The sequence below is a fragment of the Lithobates pipiens genome, unplaced genomic scaffold, assembly GCF_037356315.1.
Source record: "Lithobates pipiens isolate NorthernLeopardFrog02 unplaced genomic scaffold, aLitPip1_a1.2 Scaffold_13, whole genome shotgun sequence".
Lineage (NCBI taxonomy): Eukaryota > Metazoa > Chordata > Amphibia > Anura > Ranidae > Lithobates > Lithobates pipiens.
Genome location: NW_027507718.1, coordinates 303,228,057 through 303,237,795, shown reverse-complemented (window position 1 = coordinate 303,237,795; position 9,739 = coordinate 303,228,057). Strand labels below are relative to the sequence as shown.

The 9,739-nt window shown below is 40.0% G+C and overlaps 1 long non-coding RNA gene across 1 annotated transcript; it reads left to right on the top strand.

The window, feature by feature from the left end:
• Window positions 1–4,659: 4,659 nt before the first annotated feature.
• Window positions 4,660–5,070, top strand: LOC143976111 (uncharacterized). The gene is made up of 2 exons (XR_013272513.1): window positions 4,660–4,792; window positions 4,938–5,070. It is a non-coding gene; the product is annotated as an uncharacterized LOC143976111 (long non-coding RNA).
• The last annotated feature ends 4,669 nt before the right edge of the window (window positions 5,071–9,739 follow it).

Below are 9,739 nucleotides of genomic sequence, written 5' to 3'. Positions count from 1 at the left end.
GACAGCAGAGTTTCTGATCATTTACTAAGCTCTGGAGCAACTGCACTTTGCAAAGTGCATAGAATTTTTCCCTTTAGTAAATCAACCCCTTAGTATCACATAGTAGAAAGAGGGTACGTGAACCTAGGTATAGTCACTCTCAGCAACCAAATGGAAAGGAAGGAAAAGTGAACATGTAGCAGTAGAACAGGGGGGAGTTGAATGACTCCTTTACTTTGCCCTGCATATGCAAAGAATAGGTGCCCTTTAATTCTGCTGCCCTGTCCAAAGATTAAGCCATGCTATTTTTGACATTTTCTCAAGTACCCAAGCTACAATCAATGCATTACAATCAAGCCACTTCCCCCACTGCCTGCATAATTTCCCAGTAACTGCTGCAGGAATTAGCAGCAGGAAGAGGGTAAAACTGTCTTTTTTACTGAGGTTGGGTTAGTGCAATTTTTTTTTTTTAAAGAAGACTGGTTTGCCCATGATGAGTCTCTGCACATTTTCTTTGATCGACATTGCATTACTGATTACTTCAGATTGCTTCTTAGGAAGTGGGATTCATATTAGCTGCAACAGGTGTGTGGATCTAACTAGGCGATCCAAGGGGAGGTTCGCACTCCCATCCCCCTTTGTCCGTAGCCTTCTAGAACACATCACAGATCCCAGTAGGCTGCAGGACCATTCAGAGTAGAACAGCCTGCGCATGCACAGTGGGAAGCCATCTCTGAAGCTGCAACGAGTCACAGCCGGCTGCCAGAGCTGGGGACCCAAAGACCATCCCTGGGCAGGTAGGTGGCCTTTTAAGTCAGCACCTAAAGTCTTTGTAGCTACTGACTTTTAATTATTTTCTCTCTAGCGTGAAGATCCTATTTTATTTCTACTCTTGCATTCACATTTGAGAAAACGTGACTATTTGTAATCTCTAACGAGCTGGGCCCTCTGATTCCTTCTATATTGAATTGTATTGCAACTGTACTGTCTGTCCTAAAGTTGTAAAGAGCTGTGCATATTGTTGGCGCTATACAAATCCTGTCTAATAATAATAATAATTGATTGTTATGTGTTCCCATTCACACAACATACTTAAAGAAAACATTTAAAAAAATATTTCTTATGTTTTAGATGTTCCTTTGGAGAAGGTGACATGACAGAATAAAATCATGACAAGTTCAGAGTGAGTTATTCCCAATAGAAAATTATACGGTGCCTTGAAAAAGTATTCATACCCCTTGAAATTTTCCACATTTTGTCATGTTACAACCAAAAACATAAATGTATTTTATTGGGATTTTATGTGACAGACCAACACAAAGTGGTCCAAAATTGTGAAGTGGAAGCAAAATGATAAATGGTTTTCAACATTTTTTACAAATAAATATGTGAAAAGTGTGGTGCGCATTTGTATTCCATTCACTTTACTCTGATACAACTGACTAAAATCTAGTGGAACCAATTGCCTTCAGAAGTCACCTAACTAGTAAATAGAGTACACCTATGAGTAATTTAATCTCAGTATAAATACAGCTGTTCTGAAAATTCCTCAAAGGTTTGTTAGAGAACCTTAGTGAACAACCAACATCACGAAGGCCAAGGAACACACCAGACAGGTCAGGGATAAAGTTGTGGGGAGGTTTAAAGCAGGGTTAGGTTATAAAAAAATATCCTAACCTCTGAACATCTCACAGAGCACTATTCAATCCATCATCCAAAAATGAAAAGAGTATGGCACAACTGCAAACCTACCAAGATATGGCCTTCTACCTAAACTGAGAGGCCGGACAAGGATTAATCAGAGAAGCAGCCAAGAAGCCCATGGTAACTCTGGAGGAGCTGCCGAAATCCAAAGCTCAGGTGGGGAGAATCTGTCCACAGGACAACTATTAGTTATGCACTCCACAAATCTGGATTTTATGGAAGAGTGGCAAGAAGAAAGCCATTGTTGAAAGAAAGCCATAAAAATTCCCATTTGCAGTTTGCGAGAAGCCATGTGGGGGACACAGCAAACATGTGGAAGAAGGTGCTCTGGTCAGATGAGACCAAAAATTGAACTTTTAAAAGCAAAACGATATGTGTGGTGGAAAACTAACACTGCGCATCACCCTGAACACACCATCCCCACCGTGAAATATGGTGGTGGCAGGATCGTGTTGTGTGGATGCTTTTCTTCTGCAGGGACAAGGAAGCTGGTCAGAGTTGATGGGAAGATGGATGGAGCCAAATACAGGGCAGTCTTAAGCCCCGTACACACGAGAGAACTTATGTCAGACAGACTTCCGAAGGAGTTCTGCCGGAGTTCTGCCGGAGTTCCGACAGAGTTCTGACGGACTTTTCGACTGAGCGGACTTGGCCACACACAATCACACTAAACTCCGACGGATTCGAATGTGATGATGTACGACTGGACTCGAAAAAGGAAGTTCATAGCCAGTAGCTAATAGCTGCCCTAGCGTCGGTTTTAGTCCATCGGAATAGCATACACACGAGCGAATTTTTCGGAGGGACCGGGTCCGGCGGAGTTCCGTCGGAAAAATTTGAAGCATGTTCCATATTCTAAAGTCCGTCAGACTTTGGCGAATGAAAAGTCCGTTGCAGCCCACACACAATCGAATAGTCTGACGGAATCATTCCGTCGGACTTTGGATGTTCAAAAGTCCGCTCGTGTGTACGCGGCATTAGAAGAAAACCTGTTAGAGTCTGCAAAAGACTAAAGACTGTGGTGGAGGATCACCTTCCAGCAGAACGACTCTAAACATACAGCCAGAGCTACAATGGAATGGTTTCGATCAAAGCATATTCATGTATTAGAATGGCCCAGTGAAAGTCCAGACCTAAATCCAATTGAAAAACTGGTGCAAGACTTGAAAATTGCTGTTCACAGACGCTCTCCATCCAATCTGACAGAGCTTGAGCTATTTTTCAAAGAAGAATGGGCAAAAAATTTCACTCTCTAGATGTGCCAAGCTGGTAGAGACATCCCTAAAAAGACTTGCAGCTGTAATTGCAGCGAAAGGTGGTTCTACAAAGTATTGACTCAGGGGGGCTGAATACAAATGCCAGCCACACATATTTATTATGTGAAGCTGGTAAGCAGGGCCTCAATGACATCAGCACTGTGTAGCCAATAACACTGGGGCAAGGTCAATAGTCCTACCTTCTAATGTCATGGCCCACTTAAAGCATCAGCTCTAGCTGGCATAAAATGGTTCAGAAAAGTGATCCCTTACAAAACTCTTTTAGGCCCCATTCACACAGGCTTTCCAATCAGGTCCACCTGTCAGTATTTCAGGCGGACCTGATCGGAGCCTCCATTGACCTCTATGGAGCAGCGGATGCCAATCCGCTGACATCCACCGATATCAGATCCAATCCTGTCCCTGAAATCCAGATGGATGGTGACCCTATTTTCCATCTGTCTGATGGATCGGATAGTATGAAAACGGACAGGCAGTCCATTTTCATCCGATCTCCCCATAGAGGCACAGTGAACTGAGATCGATCCCCCCCGCTGAGCAAAGCGCAGTCCGTTGGGAGAACCACTTGTGTGAAAAAGCCCTAACAGTGTTCAAATCTGTTAAATGATTTAGCTTAATAGTTACCATAGCCTATTTTTTGTGCTGGCTGGACTCCGACCTTACTCTAGGCCTTGTCTATGTGACCTGAGACCTGTTAAATAATCATAAAAAAATGTGTTCTATAAAATTGTATCTTATTTCTACATTTTGGATTGAGTCAATGTAGGACTTCTACATTAAAGAGGATAATTACTCTGCCTGGGTCCAGCTGGTGCTGTTATTTTCTTCCCTGGTATGATTCCAACATTCTAAAATGTGTAACCCTACCTATTGTACCTAGATTTTGACATTACCATTACCATTACCAAAGAACATTCATTTGTTTGAGAGTAAGCTCTTGTGTCATTACGCACTTTACTTGTGTCATCATTCCACTATGTTAAAAACCATTTACACTAAATATGTCACTAAACCCACATCATAAAAAACTATAAATAAATGCTGTATTACATGCCGGTCATACTCATTAAGCCACTATGAGATTCTTTTTTCTTCAAAAATCTTGGTTGATCCTGCTGTTCTCTATCTGCCCCTTCTGTCCAAGTCCCTAATGCAGTTGGGAATTTTGCAGAGCAGTGTTGGCAGCTCTGCACATGCTCAGTTTTTAGTGTATTTACTATGCTGAGCATTTCCTCCCTATCACATCTGAGTAGCCCATGTGACTATAGAGTCACATGTGGGTGTATACACAGTGGTAAATGACAGCCCACTCCCTCCCTCCTCCTTAATGCACACTAACCAGGTAAGCACAATAGGGCAGGATTTTACATGTAGATTGATGGAGGCTTTATCTCCCTGTTATTCTAAGACACAGGCTGGATGGGTGTGATACGGCCTGTGGCTGGCAGAAATTCACCACAAACCATTTTTTTTGCCAAAAAATAATAAAGATTTGATTTCATATACTTGTATGATGATTTAAAGCTGTTTCTTAATGTTAATTATTTATGTTTACTCTGTAGTCCAAAGGTTGTTTTTTATTTTGAAAATGTGACCTGCAGCAGAGGACTAGAAACTCCTCCTGCTTATATATATATTGTATCCAAAAATAGGAAAAAAAAGGGGGGGATTTCTGGATTTTGTTTTTGATTTTTGTAGCGCTTGTCTACCTCCATCTATGCCCTGCATGGGGCTGGGTTGTTTTTAGCATTTGATCCTGTCACCTAATTCTTGCCACCTATTTCACCATCTATTGGCTTGTGGGTTGCGATGCCGGGAATGACTATACCTGGGTAAGCATTGTACCTCTTTGGACTGAGCGAATTGAGACCAATTTCATATTTAATGTTCTGAAATTTATGTGTATCTAATTGTATGGCATAAATGTATTTTCTGTATTCTTAAACCCCCTTTTTCTTGTGTTTATGTTCATGTTAGTTGCATACTCCCCTGAAGAAGCAAAAACGCGAAACATGTCGGGAGGATACATGATCATTCTCAGCAACTAACATTTTCAGGATCCCCTATACTCTATGTCATGTAATGTTTTGTATAAAGAGTGTATTTGTTATTATTTTTTTTGCTATTTTGGTTCTTCCAAAATAATTTTAACACATTTTCAAATATTAAAGCTATGAATTCTTTTACAAGAAACCTCTGTCTCTTTATATAGTGTACCGTAAAAAAATCCCCTGGCCCCCCCCCCCTTTTTTTTCCTATTTTTGGATACAATATTTATAGAATTATTAGGGGATGAGGTACCTTTAACAGTAATGTGTCTCTGGGATAGTGTGGACCAACTTCTTCCTCCTGCTTATGTTTCCCTGCAGACATAGTGGAAAAGAGCTGGGTCATGTGACAAATGAATATCAATTAGGAAAAAGGTACTTAGATTTTTTTATTTTTTTTATTTATTAAAATAATTACAGTGGCCTCATTCATATACAGAAATAGAAGGGACAATGTAAATTAAACAGTGTGTGTGTTTTGTATCACTTTAAGTTCTGATGAAAAAAGATGAAGGAACAGGTGAACATTTCTAAAGGACAGCTAATTATATGTTAACTTTTATAATAGAGTTTTGAGTAACATTCCTGTATAAATATGTAAAAGTTTAACAAGATTACCAGAGCTGAAAATTTAAAATGAAGTTGTGGAACAAGATTACTCAACTAACAGCAGAGAGGTCATCCTACAGAAGGAAATTGCTAACTTTAACCACTTAAGGACCCAAAAGATTTGCCCCCTTAATGACCAGGCCATTTTTTGCGATACGGCACTGCATCGCTTTAACTGACAATTGCGCGGTCCTGCAACGTTGTACCTAAACAAAACTGATGTCTTTTTTTCCCCACAAATAGAGCTTTCTTTTGGTGGTATTTGATCATCTCTACGGTTTTTATTGTTTGCGCTATTAAAAAAAAAGCGCCAATTTAGGAAAAAAGCCTATATTTTTTACTCTTTGCTATAATAAATATCCCCAAAATAATTAAACAAAACACATTTCTTCATCAGTTTAGACCAATATGTATTCTTCTACATATTTTTGGTAAAAAAATTGCAATAATCGTATATTGATTGGTTTGCGCAAAAGTTATAGCGTCTACAAAATAAGAGATCGATTTAGGGCATTTTTTATTATTATTTTTTTTACTAGTATTGGCAGCGATCTGCGATTTTTAGCAGGACTGTGACATTGCGGCGGACAGATTGGACACTTTTGACACATTTTTGGGACCAATGATATTTATACAATGATCAGTGCTATAAAAATGCATTACTGTGTAAATGTCACTGGCAGGGAAGGGGTTTACACTAGGGGCAATCAAGGGGTTAATTGTGTTCCCTGGGAGGTGTTTCTAACTGTGGGGGGATGGGACTGACTGGAGGAGGAGAGAGATTGCTTTACCTAATCACTAGGAACAGCATATCTCTCTCTACTCCCCTGTCAGAATGGGGATCTGTCTGTTTACATTGAAAAAATCCCTATTCCGGCCCTCTGTGGAGCGATCGTGGGTGGCCAGCGGACATTGCGGACGCCTGTCACACGCATCGGCTCTGACATCGAGCTGTGGGTGCGTGCCCCCTATTGGTCTTAATGTAGCCGACGTACACCTACGGCGATTCGCCCAGAAGAGCCAACCTGCCGCAGTATAATGACAGTGGCTGGTCCTTAAGCAATTAAAGAGTAACTCCACTTTTGTTGAGAAAAAAACATTCCCCTCTGGGTGATCTATGTACTTTGCAAGGATTTTAACAAACTTTCTTGCTGATTCAGGTATTTTGAAATTCACATAAATCCTTCGAAGGGCAACCCACTGCTTGCATCAGGATTGAGGGCTCTTTAAGGAAGTACAGAGGCAGGGTTTTGTGCTATTTTCAGGAAGCTATGTACATCACCTTGCTGACCCCTCTAACAAGCCATGATCACTGGGTCTAAAATGTGGTATGTAATGAAAACAGCAAGGATGTAAACAAAATACATTTACATTAAAGTCGTCGTAAACCCTTGTGTTTTTTCACCTTAATGCATCATATGTACTCAGGTGAAAAAACACCTGTCAGTGACCAGCTCTGCTACTGTCAATCAAATCGAATGACACAGGTGTCGGGGGGTGGGCGGGGTGGAGTCCTGCATTTAGCCTCTATGGACGGCCAATGCTGAACTCGGAGTGCACCCGCAAGGTAACCCACCGGGAGAGCACTTCTCCCAGGGGGTTATCTGATATGGGGAGGAGCCGTGAGAGCCGCTGAGGAACCCCAGAAGAACAGGTTCGGGGCCACTCTGTGCAAAACGGGCTGCACACTAGAAGTATGACATGTTTGTTATTTATTAAAAAAAAAAGCCTTCAAGGTCGGTTCACACTTGTGCGATGCCAGACATTGCATGTCCGAACTGTCAGTTCGCAGTACGATACGCAAGCTAAAATGGGGGTGTCGTTAACATATAATGACACTCCCCAGCAGTTCGCACATGGCAGTGTGAACTGCCATGCGTGTTGGGTGCGATGCGGGAACCTGCAGTGGAAGTGTGAACTGGCCCTTAAGCCTCATACACAAGAATGGACTTTGTACAAACTTTCCCTTGGATTTTTGTACAAAGGGTGTCAGCCCTGAACTTTGCATACACACGGCAGGATTTTTTCAGCCAACTTTCACCAAATCACGTGGTTTTTCTGCTCTTTACCGCCACCTTTGGTCAACTTCTGTATTGTCTGATCTTTTGCATTGGTTCTGAGCATGCGTGTTTGTACTTTGTACAAAAGTCCTATGGTTTTCTGTACACACGATCGGACTTTGCTCCATCAGACTTTTGTTGCTGGAAAGTTTGTCCGTTCGCACAGCCAACAAAAGTCAGATGAAAAAGTTTGTCCGATGGAGCGTACACACAGTCGGATGTTGCCTCAAAACTGTTAATTTGCATGTTTGTTGTCAAAAAGTCTGATCGTGTGTTTAGGTCTTTAGTGTCACTTTAAACATTAGCTTTAAGGGTCCATGCATGGGAACAGAGGGGCGCCAGACTGAGTGCAGTATATATCATATATTTAATAAAAACAAGTAGTAACTCCCAGGTTAAATTAGATGAGTTCAGTATGTGGTGAAAATCGCCAGTCCTGGAGTCTCATAAATGTCTTCCCTTTGCAGCCTGGGGCACTGGTGTGATCTTACAGGGATCCAGAGATTGCTGGGAACCAGGAGGCAGGAAACAAGAAGCAGCTGGTCGTGACTTCACAGGAACAGGAAATGGGATTATTCACAGTGGCAAGGAATGGTAATGCATTTCGAAGCTACAGCTTCTTCATCAGACCATGATTGGTTGACAAACCTGGCAGTCTTATATTACAGCGGAAATAGAAACAGAGAGATCTGATGGGCTGGCCAGCCCATCAATCAAATAGACAGATTTAAAGAGGTAGATGGTTGGAGACCAAAGTGAATGTAAATATGAGTAAGAAGCTTGCTGATTAATAGTGGAAGATGATAAGTTTATGACGTTTGCAGAAATCAATCAAATCATTAATTGATTAAATACATAAATATAAAATGTATAAATATACCTCAGATTTAAAAAGAATACATTTTTATGAGTAAATTAACTAAAAAATGAATTAAGAAAATTATTGGCAATTGGAAATCAATTGATTATTATAAATTGTAATGAATTAATAAAATGATGAGAATGGAGGAAGGAAAGGACTCTATGCTAGATATAATATTAAGTTTAGTTATATCATGACCAAAAATACTTCCCAAAAAATCGAATCTTCAGATAATAAATGGTTAATGGATAATAATGGTGATACCTACTGTGTATATATGTGTGCACACATATAATCATACATATACACACACAAATACAATAATAGCTCATGCATATACATACCCACATACCTGCACGTACGTGCAACAAACACATGTATATACGTGAGTATATACAAACATCTTTCTGTCCCAATACTCTCTAGAGGGAACACAATATTTTACAAAAAGGGGAAGGGGGGCAAAAGGAAAAAAATTAATAAAATAAAATAAAATAAAAAAATAATAATTATAAAAAAAAAAAAGATTTTATTGTTTTTTATTGTTACTACTTGTTTTTATTAAATATATGATTTATACTACACTCAGTCTGGCGCCCCTCTGTTCCCATTTGTACACAGAGCTCATCGCTTCACTCTAAGGGAGCTGCCTCCAGGTGCTAATCATACAAGATCTCGGATCATTTATGGACATTACATTTTAAACAAATGTTTTAATATTATGTGTGCTTATTCACACACATTTTATGTATACCTATATTCCAGGTGCTATGTAATTTTATGTTATCACCGTATCTAGCGCCGCTGTTCACCCCTGTTTTTAAGGGTCCATGCACACTGGGCTTAAAAGGGCCACTTTCTTTTAGCAGAAAAAAATGCTCATATAGAGCGTTTTTGTACAGGCGTTTAGTAACGCTTAGCATATTTTTATGCCTGAAAACACCTCTCAAAAATGCAAACCAGAAGGGTTTTTTTCTGCCTCTAAATGCTAAACTTAAAATATACCCCTATTCATCCTAATGTCCATGAACATTGAGCTTTTTTATAGGTAAAACACAAAACTCCTGTAGAAGCATCGTTTTAAGCTTATAGTGCATGGGCCCTAAAATTCCAGATAGATATAAAAGGTAAAAATGATTGCAGTTCTATAATCATTACACATCTTTCATTTTTTTTAATGCCAACAGTGTAAGTACCTAA